This window comes from Panthera tigris, chromosome D3 (genome assembly GCF_018350195.1).
Source record: "Panthera tigris isolate Pti1 chromosome D3, P.tigris_Pti1_mat1.1, whole genome shotgun sequence".
Taxonomy (NCBI): domain Eukaryota; kingdom Metazoa; phylum Chordata; class Mammalia; order Carnivora; family Felidae; genus Panthera; species Panthera tigris.
The window spans coordinates 18,494,382-18,513,578 of record NC_056671.1 but is presented as its reverse complement, the minus strand read 5'-3'; the positions used below and the strand labels follow the sequence as shown (position 1 = coordinate 18,513,578).

At 56.7% G+C, this 19,197-nt stretch overlaps 1 protein-coding gene across 2 annotated transcripts in view; it reads left to right on the top strand.

Moving 5' to 3' along the window:
- The first annotated feature begins 6,091 nt into the window (after positions 1-6,091).
- The window catches only part of TRPV4 (transient receptor potential cation channel subfamily V member 4), a 35,569-nt gene continuing 22,463 nt past the window's right edge, over positions 6,092-19,197 (top strand). For both annotated transcript variants that reach the window (XM_042962039.1, XM_042962038.1), the window contains exon 1: positions 6,092-6,165. The gene's annotated coding sequence lies outside the window, so the exon portion shown is untranslated. The remainder of the gene's footprint in view (positions 6,166-19,197) is intronic.

Genomic DNA, 19,197 nt, shown 5'->3' with positions numbered 1-19,197 from the left:
GGGGGAGGGCACGAAAGCTCTCTGAGGAGGTGACATTTGAGCTGAGATCTGAAGGGGGAGAAAGAGCAGGCCATGAAAAGGGGCTGGCTACGACTAGTGCAAAGGCCCTGAGGCAGGCGGAAAAGCAGCTTGTACTAAGGAGGGAGAGAGGGCAGAGTGGCCGGAGCCTGGAGATTAAGGTGGGGTGTGGTTTTTGTTTTAAGAGCAAGGGAAGTCATAAGCCTCTGAACAGAGGGCGAGGAAGCCAATTCACAGTTTACAAAGCTCCTTCCTAGGATCTCCATGGGTTCTTTTCCTGGACTCAGAAAAGAGGCTATCTCCCCACCCCCCACCTGCGCCTCTTCTTGGCTGAGAAAATGGAGCCCTCGTCACAAGTATGTGTGAGTGGGAGGGGTCCCAGGCCTCTGTGAAAGGCCTATGAGGCCCTGTGAGGATTTCACTCATTACTCCAGGGACCTTCACGGACCCCCCAGCAGCCTACCTCGGGACCCCAGCTGGGGAGCCCTGAATCACTCAGACCCCGCTGGCACCGAGGCCTAGATGCCCCCCTCCCTCACCACACCACGACTCCAGATGAAGGCTATCTTTGAAATGCCAGTGGGCAGCAGAGGCCCAACCACACCCACAGGAGGGTGGCTGTGCCCATGGCAACGGTCCTCTGAAGGGAAGGGCTTCCTTCCCACCTGCTCTCAGGTTTCTGCCCCAGGGAGAATTCCAGAGGAGCCCCATTGAAGGCGTCTGGCCGGGCAGGGCCTCCGGTCTCTGGGCCACAAGCAGCACTGGGGTGGCCAAACCAGCTGCTTTGTCGCCAGCCTCTTGCATCCTGTCTCAGTGGCTTCTTGGCAAATGTGAGGGGATGTGATTTCATGGGGGGCCTGCTGTCTCCTGGGGCAGGCTCCCAGAAGAGACTGTCGGAGACACGGCGCCCTCCCTCCCGGCTGTGTGACCTCAGGCCGGTTCCTTCACCTCTCTGGGCGCGCTTCCTCTCCTGTAGCTGGGGGGAATCCATGAGGAGAAAGCCCTACGCACCACCTGGCACACACCTTTCCCCTGTTGTCTCTTCTGTCTTTTCTTCTCATTGCGGCTTGGGCCCATCCACGCCGTGCACTCACTGGAGAGAGGACAAGAAGGCCGGCCAGAATTTCTCACCTGGACGGCCCCGCACTCTCCAGTCCCATTGTGGAGACTGGGGCAGTGCCAGGTGGCTGCTGTAGGGGTTGTGGGGGGCGGGTGTCGTTTGAATTTAGACGGTGCTGGGTTCAAATCCTGACCGCATCCTGGCGGGTACCTTGGGCAAGGGGTTTCACTGTTCGGAGCCTCAGTGTATCCGCCTGCGGAAGGGGCTGGAGAAGACTCCCCGCCTTGAGGCCGTGGTAGTATATTTACACTGAGACTGTCACCCATCAGCTCGAGAACCATTGCCGTCACCCCCAAAAGAGACCCAACACTCTTTGGGCCACACCCTCCAAGCCTCGCCTCCCCCCAGTCCCTGGCGACCATTCACCTACTTGCCGTCTCTGTAGACTTGCCTGTCCTGGGCATCTCACACAAACGGGATCACGCGGCATGTGGCCTCCGATGTCTGTCCGGCTTTTTTCCTTTTGCAGGCCCATCCATGTTGCGGCCAGTGGCGAAACTTCATCCTTTCTATTATTGGGTAATTTCCACTGTGTAGTTATGCCACATTGTATTTATCCAGTTACCATCCGAGTTGTTTCTATTTGGGGCTATTACAAATAGCGATGCTATGAACATTCGTATTCAAGTTTTTTGTGTGGACCTATGTTTTCATTTCTCTTGGCTTTATCGCTCGGAGTGGAATTGTTGGCTCCCGTGGTAATCCTACATTTAACATTTGGAGGAACTGCCAGACTGTTTTCCAAAGCAGCTGCACCATCCTCGCGGACATTTATTATTGTCATTTTTTTTTTTTTAATTTGAGAGCAAGAGCAGGGGAGAGGGGCCACAGGAAAGAGAGAGACAGAGAGAGAGAGAGAGAGAGAGAGAGAGAGAGAGAGAGAGAATCTTAACCAGGCTCCACACTCAGTATGAACCCGGCACAGGGTTCCATCCACGACCCTGCGATCATGACCTGAGCCAAAATCATGAGTTGGACGCTCAACAGACTGAGCCACCCATGAGCCTCTCATTGTCTGCCTTTTTGAGACCATATATTTTTCAAATGTTTATTTACGTCTTTATTTTTGAGAGAGAGAGAGAGAGAGAGAGAGCACTCACGCGTGCACAAGCAGGGGAGGGGCAAAGAGAGAGGGTGAGAGAGAATCCCAAGAGGGCTCCTTGCTGACAGCACAGAGCCCAGGGCAGGGCTCAATCCTACGAACCATGAGACCACGACCTGAGCCGAGATCAAGAGTCTGACGCATAACCGACTGAGGCACCCCATTGTCTTTTTGAGACCATATTTTTACTGGCTGTGCTACCCTGAGTAGAGTCTCCTGGGCGTGGGTTCAAATCCTACCAGCTGTGGAATCTCAGATGAGTAGTCTGTCTGCATCCTTTTCTGGAAAATGGTATAAGAATCCTTTCCTCCCAGGCTGTCAGGAGATGGGTTGGAGACATCATCAGAGTCGTGCCAAGTGGAAAGTGAGGTGCACCCGTCTTGTTTTCATAACTGGGCACCACCCTCCGGGGGTTGGGGGCAGGTGCACCAGGTGTGAAGTCCCTGAGATGCTGACCCATCTGGCCTACTGATCTCTTCCCGGTGCCTGGACCGGAGTCTGGCATACACTAGGTGCTTGGTAAGTGCAGACCCTGGGTACAGCTCGGGACCTCCCTCTGTGGTAGCGGCTGAGCCCCCCTGGGGCTCTCCGGAACCTGTGTGGGCCAGAGGACCAGGCCGGGCTGTAGCCTCTACAGGATTCTGCCTGCGCTAAAGGCCTTGACATTTTTTCCTTCCTTAAGACACGTTCCTTCTGTGTGTTAAGAGCCCTTGTCCTTCCGGGACAGAGGCCAGAGAGCTTCGCCAGTGACAAAAACAGTCACATAATGGCAGGCACATCCTAGCAGTGGCCCTTGTTCACGTTCAGTAAATCCAGCGAGTGTTTGTGGGGTGTCCTAGGCACCTCACTTCCCCTTCCTACTCACCCCTTCCCTGCAAGGCAGACCTCCATGCTCTCAATCAACCAGTATTTTTTATTTTTTTTTACTACTTTTTATTATTTTTAAAAGCTTATTTATTTATCTTTGAGAGCAAGAGAGAGAGAGAGAGTGCAGTGGGCAGAGAGAGAGGGAGACAGAGAATCCCAAGCAGGCTCCGAGCCCACAGCAGGGAGCCTGATTCGGGGCTGGATCCCATGAACCATGAAATCATTCTATATACACAGTGGAATACTACTTGGCAGTGAGAAAGACTGAAATATGGTGTTTTATAGCAACGTGGATGGAACTGGAGAGTGTTATGCTAAGTGAACTAAGTCAGACAGAGAAAGACAGATGCTGTATGTGGATCCTGAGAAACTTAACAGAAGACCATGGTGGGGGTGGGGAGGAAAGGGGGGAAAAAAAAGAGGTTAGAGAGGGAGGGAGCCAAAATATAAGAGACTCTTAAAAACTGAGAACAAACTGAGGGTTGATGGGGGGTGGGAGGGAGAGAAGGGTGGGTGATGGGCATTGAGAAGGGCACCTGTTGGGATGAGCACTGGGTGTTGTATGGAAACCAATTTGACAGTAAATTTCATAGTAAAAAAAAAAAAAAATCATGACCTGAGCTGAAATCAGGAGCCTGATGCTTAACCAACTGAGCCACCCAGGCCCCCCAACCAGTATTTTTAAAGTACCTACTAAGTGCCAGAAGCTGGTCCTGCAGCTGCGAACAAGATAGATGTGGGGGTGCCTGGGTGGCTCTTGATTTTGGCTTAGGTCATGATCCCACGGTTCCGTGAGAACGAGCCTGAGTCTGGGCTCAGTATTGATAGCAAGGAGCCTGCTTGGGATTCTCTCTCTCTCTCTCTCTCTCTCTCTCCCTCTGGCCCTCTCCCGATCACACGTGCACACATGCATGCTCTTTCATTCTCTCTCAAAATAAATGAACTTAAAAAAAAAAGACAGATGTGATCCCTTGCCTCATGGAAACCAGTACTATTTTCCAGATAAGGACACAGGCATTGGAAGGGGAGGCTTTTGCTCGTGGCCCCCGTTGAATCAGCGGCAGCCAACATCCCACCTCCTGGACCAAAAAAAGTCACTTCCTTGCATGGGACCTCAGTTGCCCAGTCTGTGAAATGTGGGGCCGGAGGGGCCTAGGTTAGCTACCCTAGTGCTGACGGCTCACAGCTCTAACCCCGGACCTTGGAGGAGAGCAGGTACCATCCCCGGCCCCACTGTCCCCATCAGGCTCCTGGTAGCCAGGATCATCCTTGTCATTTTCTTTTCATTCGAGAGGCGCCTCTCTGCAGAAATGGGCCCCAGATTCTCTGCAGAAATGGGCCCCAGATTCGTTTGCCTGATGCCCGCTCCTCCCAGCCAGCAAGGCCCCCAGCAGAGAGGCTTTCAGTCTGGAAGGACTGAGGGAGCCTCTTCTGTTTACATTCCTCACCACAGCCAGATAGCTGCCTGTTTGCCCTAAGATCCTGAAAACCTTCTCTTCCCTCCCCATTATGGAGGGAGCCGCTTCTGGAGAAGCCACACTCCCCTCCAAGCCTCAGATTCCCATCTCTACAGTGAGCACGGGCGATCCCTGCCTCACAGCCTGCTTGGAAGGAAGGTTTACTTGACAAATCTCCCTCCCCACACCCCCGCCACTCTCAGTGAGTTAATTATTAGGGTTTTTTTGTTTTTGTTTTTTTTTTTTTGGTAAATGTTTTGCACTGGCGTTTGAACACATCATGTCTGTTCAGGTTCTCCTGTCTCTCCTTCTCTCCCTCTCTCTCTCTCGCTCCCTCTGCAGCAATTCCAAAATCCGACTTTCTAGCTGCTGAACCAACACCTCATGGGAGCCATTTCTGTTTGCAGGCTGAGGGACCCCACTGTTTTTGCGGAGCCAGCTCAATTTAAAGAAGAACAGTAATGATAAAGGGGCTAAGAATGTTCCCTGTGCTCTGCAGGGACCTGGTGCTCCCAGCCTCTCCACTGTGGCTGTGGGCTGGGGACATACCTACACCCTACTCTACAGTGGGGACACAGAGGCGCAGAGGTGGAGATGACTGGCTGCTCGGGTAGGGCACAGAGCCACAGCTGTGGTGGGGGGTGCTCAGGGAGCTTGGCTCTGGAGCTCAGGCCCACCGGGCTTCCAACCCCAGTCCCAGCAGAAGTGAGCTGCCCATCCTGTGGAGGCATTCAAGTAAAAGGCGAGACTGCATGTCAGGAGCTCACCTTCACCATCCAATACAAAATTAAAAAAACAGGGGCGCCTGGGTGGCTCAGTGGGTTGTGCGCCGGACTTCGGCTCAGGTCATGATTTCCCGCGTTGGGCTCTGTGCTGACAGCTGGGACCCTGGAACCTGCCTCTGATTCTGTGTCTCCCTCTCTCTGCCCCTCCCCTGCTCACGCTCTGTCTCTGTCTCTCAAAAATAAATAAATGTAAAAAAAAAAATTATTATTATTTTTTTAAATTAAAAAACAAAAATCAAAAAAACACACCTTGATCACCTCCTAGGTGCCAGGCCCCTTGCTAAGCGCTGGTAAAGAGGGGAAGAAAGGGAGCTCACGTGAATCTAGCCCCAGACAGCACGGTCTGGATCTCAGATGCCTCCCCTGTGGGACTTGGGGCTACCCCAGGGCAGGGTCCCCCGTAGCCGCGTCTGTCGGGGGGCTGGGGGGGGGGGCGCTGTCTACCAATGAATGAATGAATGAGCCAATGCCCGGGTGGGAGGACCCGCCAGGCGCCCATTACCAAAGGAGGAGCTGCCCGGGGGTGGCGGGGTCAGGAGCCCGGGAGGGATCTCGGGGGCCCCAGGCAGAGCCCTCCCCGGGAAGCGCCTGTGGCCCCGCGGCCGCGATCGCGACGCCCGGCTTCCCGGGTAGGGGACCGAGCCGGCTCCCCGTCCCCCACCCCCCCACCAGGGGAGGCGGCGAGCGGCGGGGGCGGGGGCAGCCGGGGGCGGCGCGCGGCGCTGGAACCTGAGCCGGGGAGGAGAGTCGCGCGGCGCGGGCGCGCGGGCGGGCGCCGGGCGGCCGGGATTCAGGAAGCGCCTCGCGGTCCCGGAGGTGAGTGGGGCCGGGGCCCTCGGGGCAGGGATCCTGGGGAGGGGGGGGGCGCGGCGCCCCCGGGGACGGCTCCGAGGCTCCGAGGCTCCGGTCCGGGGCGCGGGAAGGAGGCGCGGGGTCCCGCCAGCTCCCGCTGCCCCGCTGCGTGCCCTCGCACCCGCCCCCTCGTCTCTCTCGGCTTCGGTTTGTTTTATCACCTGTGAAATGGGCGCCGGCGTGGGCCGTGGGGTCGCCCTGTCTGCGGGAGGGAGGTCCCGGGTCCCCAAGAGCCAAGCGCAGGAATCAGAAGTGAGGAGGCCCTGCAGCCCACCTTAGAGGCATCCCCATTTCGGGGGGCTGGGAAGGGGCAGTCGGGGGCCCTGAGGTCTGCCTTCTATGGCTAAGCAAGCGGGAGGGAATTGGAAGTCTGGAACTTCCAGAGGGCCACTTCTTCGTTGGCCTCAGTTAGTCCCAGAGACGGCTCTTCCTCCAAGAGGCAGGACAATCTTTAACCTCCGGCTGTGCCTCCAGAGCCTCCTGGGAGGTCCGCCAGGACGGGGAGAGACCTCCCGCACTCCCCACTAGCCTGCAGAGACCCGCCACAGACTGCTGCGGGGGCTGCTCACCACCCGCCTGCCTGGCCCTGCCCAGCCCTTGGCCCCGTCTGCCCTCCCCATTTTGCAGATGAGGAAACTGAGGCTCTGGTCGGGGGTGGAGCCAGGTGAAAGTTTTACCCAGGGCTGCCGGGCTCCAGAGCCCTCCCTGCCTGGTGCCCCCGGGGGTGCCCTGGCTCAGCCTCTACCGCGGGGCTCTGCTGGGGCTGGGGTTGTGTGATGCTGTGTGTGAGCTTTGTTCTGGGAGCTAAGACCCACTCGGGGATTTAAGCTTCGCCACTTTATCTGTGGGGCGAGGACGGGGGTAACTCCATGACCCAAATGAGGAAGTTGAAAAGGTGGTCTCTTTAGAGAGGTCAAGTAGAAGGGTCAGGCCTATGTGGGCCCCCCCGTGCCACCCCAGTTTTGTGTGACCTTGGGTCAGTCCTTTGGCTGTCTGAGAGATAGCTCGTCTGTAAAATGGGGTGAAATGAGGGCCACCCCAGGGCTGTGGGGAGGACAGACCGCCTGGGAGGAGCTGGCCACACACTCCCAACTCACCCAGCAGCGTCATTGTGCTTGCTTGCTCCGGTAATGAAGAGGTGAAAAGAGGTAACTGGCCATTCCCCCATTTCTCTAGTTGATTCTGTTCGAATAACAGTAGGGAGCCCCTCTTCCCACCTTTGTCGGTGGTAAATCAGAGTGGGGAGGAGCTCCCCAAACAAATGTCAGGCGGAGGTCATGGGCCAAGGCAGGGTCTGGTTTGTAAAACCCGGGGTGGGGGGGGGGTGGGGGGAGGTCGCTGTGAGAGGAGGGGGTGTGGGTGAGAGCTGAGAAGTTGCGCTGGGGAGTGGCTGTGGGTGCCTCTGGCAGTTCACCTGGTGGGAGCAGGGCCTTGGCCACTTTCTCCTGTGTCTAGCAAGGCCTCCTGGAAAGCACCCTCCCCCCCCCCCCCCCCCCCCCCCCCCCCCCCCCCCGTGTCGGCTTCGGACCCTGGGCAGGGTCTAGCCGGAGGGCTCTGGCCCCCTCCACCACTTCCCCCAAACTGGGATTGCCTCTCCGGCCAGCTGTGCCCTCCAGGCAGGTGGGCATCCAGCAAGGTGAACACGTATGGTAGATGCTTGGCAAATGTGTGCTCTCAAATGAATGGGGGTCAGGAGAGAAGTCTGGGAAGGGATCGGGGAGGGCTTGATCGAGGTGGGGGTTCAAGCCACACCTTGAAGAATAAGTAAGGGAAAGGGCACTCAGGTAAAGGGAAGGACATTATGAGCAAAGACCTGACCACTACCTGCTGCCAGGTGGGTAAAGCTAGACTTTGTAAGGCCAAGACATTGTTCCGTTTGTCTGGAATGTGTGACGTGACCAGGAAGGGCAAGGGATTGGGCAGGCAGGGGCTAGGTCAGACCCAGAAGCCCTGAAGTCCAGGCTGGGAGGGACATGCCAGATGTGTGGTCTGGAAAGGTCCCTCTGGCTGCAGAGTCAGGGCCAGGCAAGGAGGCCGGTCCCCAGGCTGGAGAAGCCATCCCGGCCCGGGACCCGAGGCCCAGGATGGCGACTGGAGAGGGGTGGCTGGCAGGCGATGGGGGGAGGGAGAGAATCGGGCAGGGATTGGCCTCACTGTGCCCGGCACAGGTCAGGTGCTCCATAAATCTCACTGCACAGTTGAGTGACTGAACATCATTTTGAGAGGGCCCAAGTCCTTTGCGGCCCTTTACCTGTTCCTTGGTGGGAGGGGGAGTTGGCATGGAGTGGGCATCTCGACCCCTCACAGGCCCCTGACCACCTGCTGTCTGCCTCAGTTTCCCCCATTTGATTCTGGGAAAGACACTGCAGGCCCCTCCCCAAATCACTGGGCCATACAGAACAGCTCCACTTCTCATCACACACCAGATCTGGGGAGCCAAGAGAACATTGCATGCCAGCGGGCCCTCTGGAATGCTCCACATGGCCCATTTGGAGTGGAATTCACCTGTTAAAGATTAATTCAGATCTCTTGAGATACCTGTGGCCCTAGGCCCCAAAGCTGGTGCTCTGATCACTGAGTTCTGCCTGGCTTTAGCCAAACCTGGGCCGCATTAGTAGTCCTTATGATGGTCGCGAGCATTTATTGAGCACTTACTATGTGCCAGGCACTGAGCCAAACACTCTTAGTACATTTGGATATGAAACTATTATCGTTCCCATTTTTGAGAGGGCGGAGCTGCGAGGTCTGGGTAGTGAAGCCGCTTGCCCAGGGTCTTTTAGTTGGGAAGGGGCAGAGCTGGGATCTGAACTCTGTTTGTCTGATTCCAAAATCCATGCCCTTAACTTCCAAGGTGGCCTGTCCCCATTTGTCCCGTCCTGAAGTCACCGGGAAGAGACTGTGCGGTATAGAGAGAAGAATCTGGATTGCTCAGACAGGCCCTGCTTTAAGTCCTAGGTCTCCTGCTCCTTCTCCAGGGAAGCTCGGGCAAGTCACCTGGCCTCTCTGAACCTCAGTTTCCTCTTCTGTCAAATGGCGCTCTCAGATGCCACTTTGCAAAGACAGCCCGAGGCACACGGATGGGGCTCCGGAGCACCGTCTTCATCCTCATCCTGTTCCAGGACACGTTTTCCTCCAGCTCGTCCCTAGGGCACCCTCTGAGAGCCCCTCTGTGCCAGGCAGGTGGGCGGAACGTAGCAGGGGCAAAGCTAGACTTGCATTTGGACAAAGGACGATGCCTTTTCAGCCGTGAGATATTTATGGGCATTGACTGAGTGCCAGGAGCCCGTCAACGTTTCCTACTTTCCTGATTTAATGCTTTAAAGACTAAGGCTGGAGGGGGCGCCTGGATGGCTCAGTCAGTTGAGCAGCCGACTCTTGATCTCAGCTCAGGTCTTGATCTCGGAGTCGTGAGTTCAAGCCCTGCCTTGAGCTCCACAGGTGTGGAGCCTACTTTAAAAAATAAATAAATCCATAAAAATAAAAACAAAAATACTAGGGCTGGAACCTGGCTATCTGGTTTAACTCCCGGCTTTTAGTAAGTTCCCTTACTCCCTGGGCTGTGGTTTCCCCATCTGAAAAATTGGGATAGTAAGAGTGCTTGTTCTGTGGGGTGGATGTGGGCAGTCTCCAATGCCACATAGTGTGTCACCTGATGTTCACCTCGATGATGTCACAGCCTTGCCCCCACTGGAGATGGGCAGAGGACGGAAGCTGAAGCTCATTTTATGGCTGAGAAAACTGGGGCTCCAAGGGAGAAGCAAGTGACTCTGGTCCCCTTGGGTCCTTGGAAAGCCCAGTGGCCAGTTCAGCTTCCACTTTGGACCAGCCCCTCTTAGAGTCAGACCCACCTTGGTCCCCACTCTAGCTCTGCTACTTGCTGCTGTGTGACCTCAGGTGGTAGCTTGACCTCTCTGTTCCTGGGGCTGCCACCCAGGATTTGCTGGAGGTTGGAGCTTCGTCAGCTTGAGGGGGATTTGGGTCATTCTGGCCACTACCCTTGCCCCAGCCTGGACTCCCCCCTGCCTGGGTTTCCCTTGGGTCCCATGAACTGGCACGCTGGCCGAACAGGAACGAGGAAGGGAGGCCAGGCCCCTACTTTCACCGTGACTCTGACTTCCTTCCTGCCTCTGAGCCCCTTCCTGATCATTGGCTTCCCCTTTCTGTCCCAAGCCCTGGCCACTGCTGTGTGACCCCAAGTAGGTCACCTCACCTCTCTGAGCATGTTTCTTCATTGGTGAGGGAGCATCAGACACCGCGCCATGGGCATAGGAAGCCCTCCATAAATGGTCTTGGGTCTGCTCCAGATGAGGTCAGAGGATGGGAAAGGCTGCAGAAGGAGGAGAGGGTGTGGGGGGCAGACAGGAAGGCTATTGACCAAATGGGAATACTCTTATTTTTCTTTGGGTGGTGAGTAACGGCCGCCCGCCCTGCCACCCCCCTGCACAAAGGGCTCCTCAGTCTCACCGGCGCCTGTTTTTCCCTGAGGGTGGAGTGGCCTGGGTTCCACCCAGCTGACCGGGAGGGTGACCACCTTCTGGGATGGTTCCTCATGTGTGTGTACTGGTGGGGGGGGGGCACTTGTAACACATGCCCCGAGTGTGCCCCACAGGCTCAGGGGAGACCCCTGTGGGCAGGGGGCCAGTGAACCTCAGGCCAGGGACCTGTCGGCCCGGTTCACTCCTGTCTCTTGCAAAGACAAGGAGCTCAGGAAAACCTGTAGACGTAGGGAAGGAAGAGAGGAAGGAAGGAAGAGAGGAAGGAAGGAAGGAAGGGTGGGAAGGAGGGAGGCAGAGGTGACTGAACAGACAAATTAACAAGGCAGGGGCATCAGAAAAAACCACCTACTCGAATTCAGACTCTGGCTGAGACGGAGTGGGCTTGGGGAAGTGTCCTGGTCTGCTCGAGCCTCAGTTTCCTCACCTGCAAAACGGACTCATGATTAGCTGTCGTCCTCATGGTGGGTGTGGGTCTCACAGGTCAGAAAGCCCAGCACACTGTAAGTGCTCCATAAATTATCTGTTAAAGGTTGGGAGAGAGGCAGGACGTTAGCCACCTAGGCAGGTAGTTGGGCAGAGGTCCCTCTGTGTCCATTCCTTCATTCGTTCATTCAGCAAGTATATCTTGAGCAGCGACTAAGTGCCAGGCCCTGTTCTGGGCCCTTGGGGACTCAGTGGTGACCGGACAGAAAAGTTCCTTTTATTCCCCCACAGCCTTTGGGGCTGCACTTTTTTTTTTTTTTTTTTTTTTAGTTTGTTTTGATGTTTCATTTCTTCTTGAGGGAGAGAGAGCACAAGTAGGGGAGGAGCAGAGAAGGAGGGAGACAGAAGATCTGAAGCGGGCTCCGTGCTGACAGCACAGAGCCCGACGCGGGCCTCCATCCCACGAACCGTGAGATCGTGACCCGAGCCAAAGTCGAACGCTCAACCGACTGGGCCACCCCGGGGCTGCCCTTGATGAGGCTCTGACACCCACGATGAACAAGCAACCCAGCAGTGGGTGCTGTGATTAGCTTCCTTCTAGAAAGGAGAAAATGGAGGCTCGGAGAGGTGAAGTGACCCATCGCGGGGGGGGGGGGTCACACAGCTACTGAGCAGCAGAGCCAAGGTTCAGACTCCACGTCCGTCTGCCTGCAGCATCCCAGCGCCTCAGTACTGCACCACCTGCCTGACGAACTCCACGGGGTGCGGCTGTAGAAGGGTGACCCCAGAGAGAGGGCTTCGTAGAGCCTAAAGGGATGAACTCACATGGGGTTAAAAGCAAACGGTTGGAATCCTAGCCACAGTCCCTTCTTGTTGAGTTGCTACCTCGGCTGGGTCCCTTGTCTCTCTGCGCCTCGCTGGGCTGCTGTGTAAAACGGGGATAACGATAATGCCTCCCTCACGGGAGAGGCAGATGTAAAGGCGCTCGGTGCCTGGTGGGTGTTGGGTAAATAGCCCCCCTCCCCCGCCCCGCCTCCACTCTGCCGGGACGTGGTTTACTCGCGTGGGAATGGAGACAATAATATCTAGTATCTAACTTCTGGAGTCATGACTTGGATTAAGACAGAACGGTGCTGTGTGGAAGGTGCCAGTGAGGGCAGGCCCTGCTAACGGTGGGATCTCAGGCACCAGCCTCGGCCATGACTTTAAGCAGTTAACCAGAGACACAGCCTGCTGTTGGCACAGGCTGCTGGTGAGGCGGGCTGGGGCGGAGAGAGGGTCTCAGACTGGTTTTCTGCTCTGCGTCAGGCTCCCTTCCCAGGCCCGATGAACCCATTCATTCCCTGGGTATCTGCTCCCTCCTCTGACTTGGCAGCCTCAGGCCTTTTGCGCATGAGAATGAGGAGGACGGATGCCTGCATGGACGGGTGGGGTCTTGTCCCCTCTGGGCCTCAGCCTCCCAGCTGGGAAATGGAGCTGTGTGGCCTCCCGGAGATGGTGAGAGAAGGACATGAGGGGCCAGAAGACCTTTTTGGAAGGCGAGGTCTCCAAGCACGGTCCTGAGCCCTGGCCTTGGAGCCAATAAGTCTGGGTCCAAGCACCCGCTCTGCCCTGCCCTCTGGGACAGGGCCACCATGTTCTTGAGCCTCTGCTCTGGGCCAGACCCTCTGCTGGACCCTTTACACCTTCTTAATCCTCATGACCATCCCATGTGGTTTTTTCTTTTAATGTTTATTTTTTTGAGAAACAGAGGGGAGAGGCAGAGAGAGAGAGAGAGTGAGAGTGACTGAGAGAGAGAGAGAGAGAGAGGGAATCCCAAGCAGGCTCTGAACTGTGAGCACAGAGCCCAATGCGGGGCTTGAACCCATGAACCACAAGATCATGACCTGAGCCGAAGTTGGACGCTTCGCCGACTGAGCCACCCAGGCGCCCCACGATATCCCCGTGTTACACCAAGGAAACTGAGGCTTGGGGAAGGAAGCCACTTGCCCAAGGTCACCAAGCCAGGAAGGGGAGTTGAGATGTGGTGCACGTACCACACAATTCACCCTTTCAGAGTGTGCAATTCCGTGGTTTTTTAGTGTATTTGGAGTTGTACGTACATTCCCACCATCTAGCTCCAGTGTGTTTTCATCACCTCAAAAAGCACCCCCTCCCCCTCGGCAGTCCCCATCCCCGCGCTCTCTCCCTGCAGCCGCCAGCTCTGTGTCTCTATGCATTTGCCTCTTCCGGACATGTCATGTAAATGGAATCGGACAGCGTGTGGCCTTCTGCGATCCACGGCACACGCTCTTAAAACCACCGAGCCGTACTACCTCCTGGTGGCCCCTACCCCAGGGCTCGGACCCCTTGGACGTGAATGGCTGCCCGCGAAAGCTCAGGGAGATGTTTGTGCACAGTCAGGACCCCTCCAGCCAAGGACCTGCAGCATGACCGAGTGACTGCGGTGGCCCCACGGCCTTGCCCTCTGTGGGGCCTGATGAGTCACCCCAGCCTTGCCCCGCCTGGGTGGTGTGAGCTTCAGAGGGGCACTCTCCTGGGTGGGGGTGGGGGGGCGGCTACAGGACACTGGGGCTCTGTCTGCGCCGGACAGGCGGCCGCTGTGCAGCAGACAGGAAGCGGGCTGGGCCGAGACCTGCTAGGTAAATATGGGCTGGCTGGGGAAGGTGCCTGGCATGGCGTGATGCCCCCTGCGGCCACCGCCTGCCAGGGGCCAGGGAGCCTCGAACAGCCTGGCAGGCAGCAGGCTTCGCCTGGCCAAGGGGCCGAGCTCGCAGCCGGCTGCTCCAAGGTGGCTGCCAGAGTCCCAGGCTCTGGGCCCAGCCACTCCGCCCTCCCCGGCAGGCATACATACCTCCCTTGGTCCTACAGCTGTTCATCCACCCTTTGATGATGACAATGATAATAATAATAATACAGCGATGTCGAGGGCGCTACAACAGCATTCTTCATGGAGTGTGCCTTCTCCAGGTGCCGGGCTCGGTATTTCGCGCACTGTCCTACTTCAGCCTCGCAATAGTCCCCTGGGGTGGGTGCTGTCACCATCACCAGGTACAGGTGAGGAAATCGAGGCACAGGAAGGCCAGGTGACTTGCTCAGGGGCGCACAGCTGGCGAGCTGGCCATCTGCCTCGGGGGCCCGTGGTCCCTACGACCCACCCAGCGCCGCTTTCCCCACCCCCTCCTTCCACCCTTCCCTTGGGGAGTCCCCAGTCTTTGTAAAGTATCCACTGAAGGCGCAGGTTCTGGGACCACATGCGTTTGAATCCTGCTTCCCCCTCTCAGGAGCTGGGCAACACTGTCGGAGTGACTCTACCTCTCTGAGCCTCAGTTTCCTCACCTGGAAGGTGGGGGTGGGGGTTGGACAGAGCTGGTGTTTTCTCTCCGAGATCCCTGTTTTCTTAACCCTTTCCCCACCCACACCGCCCCTCCAAGACTGACCTGGAATGACTGGTGCTCACAGGCGTGTTTATTCCAAGGGGACTGCAGGAAATGGGGGGCCCCAAAGATGCGGCATGGAGCCACAGGTTGGAGCCGGGAGGAAGTGCCCTGGGTCTGTCTGGGAGCCCCACACTGCCCCCACCCTTGCTCTGCCTTCTTCCCACCCACCTACCCATCTTTTCTTCCTCCACCTTCCTCCTCCCCTGCTTCAGGCCACATCAGTCCCCCGTGCCTTCTACGCTCTCTTGTCCCCACACTTTGGACCTTGCTGTCTCTGTCCCAGCTGTCAGGCCCAGGCCAGACCCCCTCCTCCTTGCAGCCTGTCCCCATCCCTGTCAAAGGATCTGCAAGCACCCTCCGGGGGCTTCAGAAAGACCCTGCCTTATAGTTTACGAAAGCAAGTATTTATCGATGTCCCATTCTGCCTCAGCCCGGTGCTGGATGCTGGGGAAACAACAGACACAAAGTAGTCCCTCCCTCGTGGAACTAAAACTCCAGAGAAGAGCGAAGATGAATAAAGGAATAATATAAGTAAATGCACAAGTTTAATCCTGGAAAGAGCTATAAAGGGAGGCGTAGTTTGCTCTTAGAAAGAGGAGCAAGGAAGCTGGTTTAGACTGGAGGTCAAGGAGGCTTTTCACAGGAGGTGCCTGTGAAGAGGGGGACCTGAGCAAGGGGACCCAGCTAGGGGGGAAAGAGGGGACAGCCCTGGCTAAGGTCTGGAGAAGGAAAAATCCCTCTGCTTCCCCCTCTCCCAGACTCTTACGAAGCTCCATTCTTTTATGTTTCCCTGGGCGCCCTGCAAACAGGTGGCACTCAACAGATGCCCGTTGGAGTGAATCGATCCCAGGAGGGAGGGAACGGAGAGGAACTAGCTCCCTGGAATTCTTCTCCCTGGGGTGGAGTGGCCCTGCACGCCCAAACTTGCCACCAGATTTAAGCAGCTTTCCTGGGTCATGGAATCAGGAGGATGGGATTTGACAAATATGTGCCAGGGTTTCCATGAGATCAGGCAAAGCCACGGGTAATGGTGAGGATGGGCCCCTTCTTCCACCTTCCGCACGGGGAGGGGGCAGGCAGATGGTGCAGGAGGCCCCTGCCCCCACTGGGTCTGAGATTCTCAGAGAGAAGGTGCCTGCCGTTCATGGAGCGTGTAGTTCGCTATTTATTGAGGGCTTACTCTGTGCCAGGTGCCTGACTCAACCTGTATAATTCACACAACGACCCAGTTAAGATCCCCATGGACAGGTGAGGAGAGCAAGGCCCAGGGAGGTTAAGTCACTTAAGCTCACGCAGCTGATGAGCAGTGGGTATGGGAGCCGACCCCCTGATCTGTCTGATGAAAATGCACACTTTTTCCATGCCCCACTAGCTCCCTCCAGGGGCTCCTCCTCGGGGGAGAGGGAGCGGGTTTGGCCATCCTCACTGAGTCCCCAGATCCTTTAGAGCCTGGGACCTCTGTCAGGGCAGAGAGGGAGGCTTGGGGACCTTGGCTCATCACTGTATCTCCTCACCCTGCTCAGGACCTCTGCACCCCTTAACTCAGCACTCCTGAGCCCCTCTGATCTACACAGCTCTGAACACCGCTGGACATGACTCTGCTTCTTGGTTTGTCTGGCTGTTTACTCTGTTCCCCACCGGAAGGTCAGCCCCGGGAGGGCGGGGGTTTTTCTCAGGTCTGTTCCCATCTATGTTCCCTGCACCTGGCACCCTGTAGGTGCTCACTAAATATTTGGTCAATAAACGAATAGATGAGTGGTTTCTAATCCTGCTCCTTGGGCCCTGAGATCCAGACCCCCCCCCCCATTCACCCTGTCCTACCACCCTCTGCGTGGACCGCAGTCTGGTTTTTATATTCAGAAGACGTGCTCTGTGCTTAAGATGTGTGATTCCACCGCTTGAAGTGAATGCAGTGGTGATGCGCAGTGTGTGGGGAGGTTCCCACTGAGGCATAAACGTCCTTGGTTGAGCCCCCAGCGCTCTGCTGCCAGCTGGGTGCCGCCCGCTGCAAAGATCCCCGGTAGGGGTGGGCCCCAGGTAGGGGTGAGTCCCGGTAGGGGTGGGCCCTGGTGGGCTCACAGCGGGCGTGCGCATGCGCACACCACACGGGGAAAGACGCGAATAAGCATGCGCGACATTCACGCGCTGAGGAGACCCACGAGGACTCGCAGCCTCTCTCCCTGCCCGCATCCCCCCTCTCTCCCAAGTCTGGCATTGGTTTGGAACGTGTAATAATAGGCTACAGGGCAAATTAGAACAGGGAGTGAACTCTCCCTGACCACAGAGAACAGGGTAGCGTTTGCGGAAAGAATTGCCACAGAGCAAGCAGCAGAGCAGGCTGTGTGTGTGTGTGTGTGTGTGTGTACACGTGTGCATGTGTGTGCATATGTGCTCACTGGTGTGTATATTGCTTGATGAGGAAGGAGTAGCAGAGTTAGGATTCAGAGGCCATCTTCATGGCCATTTGCTCCCTGGGGGGCCCCTCAGGGCCTCAGTTTCCTTAACTGTAAAATGGGAGCAGTAGCCCAGCTTTGTGGGCTCTCGCCGGCCATGAATGCCAGGCTGGGTGCTTTGCTGTCGTGTGTGTGTGTGTGTGTGTGTGTGTGTGCGCGGAGGGGGGTGAGGAGGACAGGTGAACTCGCTGTACCATGTCGGTGACGACGATTAAAGCGCTCAAGTGCTTATTAGGTGCCCGAGAGACATGTGACCTGCCTTATGTCACGGCAGCCCTACGGGACAGATGCTGTCATTACGACCCTCATTTTACAGGTGGGGAAACGGAGGCTCAGAGAAATTAGCCCAGGCTGGTAGTAATAATCCTCAACTCCCAGGCTCCCAGGTTGTATAGCTCGCACATGATACTGTAGGTGCCCGGCGCTGTGTCTGGCCGCCGGCCCCTGCCCAGTCAACTGAGGGGTTAGGGTAGCCCAAGCTTTGTAGCCAAGTGTGCAGATTTGAATCCTGGCTCTGTCGCTAACCTGCTGTGTGGCCGCAGGCAAGCCACTTAACCTCTCTGATCCTCCGTTTCCTCGTCTGTAAAGTGGGAATGAGAGCCGTACCTCCCTCCAGGGCAGGGTTTCTCAGTCTCAGCACTATTGATATTTCTGGGCCCAGATCCCTCCTTGTGGTGGGGACTCTCCTGTGCATTGTCGTCATGATTATTCGTTGTAACTAAACGATAATAATGGTCACATGTGCCTTGCCTGAGGCTACCTGTGAGGCGTGAGCGGCTGAGAGGAGATTTGAATCTGGGGCCGGCTGACTTCGGACTCCTTGTCGTGGAGGCCTCAGAAACCTTGGATGCCGTCTGGGTTGGGGTTCCTTAGGAGAAGGGGCGCAGGCATGGTGGGGGGTTGAGAGCTCCCTGAGGTGGGGTGTCCGTCTGGCTCTGCTCCAGTGGGGGAAGGGGTGTGGTAATTGGGAGGGTGTTGACCGCGGAGGCATGTGCCCCAATGCCTCCTCTCCCCTGACCCCTGGGTCCCCAATGAGGTGGATGGGGCTGGGCCCTGGGAAATGTAATCTTTCCCCTCAGATGCCTGCACCCCAATGGATACCTGTCCCTGCCTCATCACGCCCCCCACTGCTGCAGAAAAAAACCATCCGACATCTCCCAAGATCTATAGGAGGAGGTGTGTTCACCCTGGTTTTACAGGTGGAGAAACCGAGGCCCAGAGAGAGGAAGTGACTTGTCCAAGATCACACAGCTGCTAGTTACCAGGGCCAGGACAGGAACCAGGTGTATCTGATTTCAGAACCTGTGTTCCTAACCTTTCCTTCCTCCTTTGATTAGAATCATCGATAGCCCCCAACTTATTCCCAGAGTTGGCACTGGGAATGCCTGACCTCATTTACTTCTTCCTGCAAAACTATGAAACGCTGCTGCCTTTGCACCCATTTTAAAGAGGAGGAAACTGAGGCCCCGGGAGCTAAAGCAACTTTCCCAAGGTCACGCTGCATATCCATAGGAAGTGAGCTTAGAACCCATGCCTGAATAACCCTAAAGCCCATGCTCTCCCTCCCCGCTGGTGCCCAGAAAAGGGCCCATCCCCGGCAGGAGCTCCAACCCTCAGGATGCTCTGCCATACCCACCCACAGGGGCCTCTTGCCCTCACCTCTCTGGCCCAGGCTTCCCTCCTGGCAGCCAGAAAACAAACAAGGTGGGAACCAGTGTTTATTTGGTCCTCTGCTAATGTGTTGGGCAGGCAGAGGAAGACATAGAAAAGAGAGTTTTTCAGACATCTCCCTGCAGCCCGGGTGGGATGGTGAAAGTTCCGGGAAACTCGCCCTCAGTGCCCAGCCCCGCCCACTGAGCAGTGTGCCGCAGAGGGCAGGGGCCTGCCAGGGCTTTGCGCCTCCCTGTCCTTGCTCCTGGTTAGCGGTCGGGCCCAGAGCTGGAGAGACCTGGGTTCAAGTCCAGCTCTTCTCCCCACAAGCTGCATGACTGCCCCTCTTAAAGCTCCAGTCTCTTGGGGCGCCTGAGTGGCTCAGTCGGTTGAGCGTCTGACTTCGGCTCAGGTCATGATCTCGCAGTTTGTGAGTTCGAGCCCCACATTGGGCTCTGTGCTGACAGCTCAGAGCCTGGAGCCTGCTTCGGATTCTGTGTCTCCATCTCTCTCTGCCCCTCCCCCACTCACACT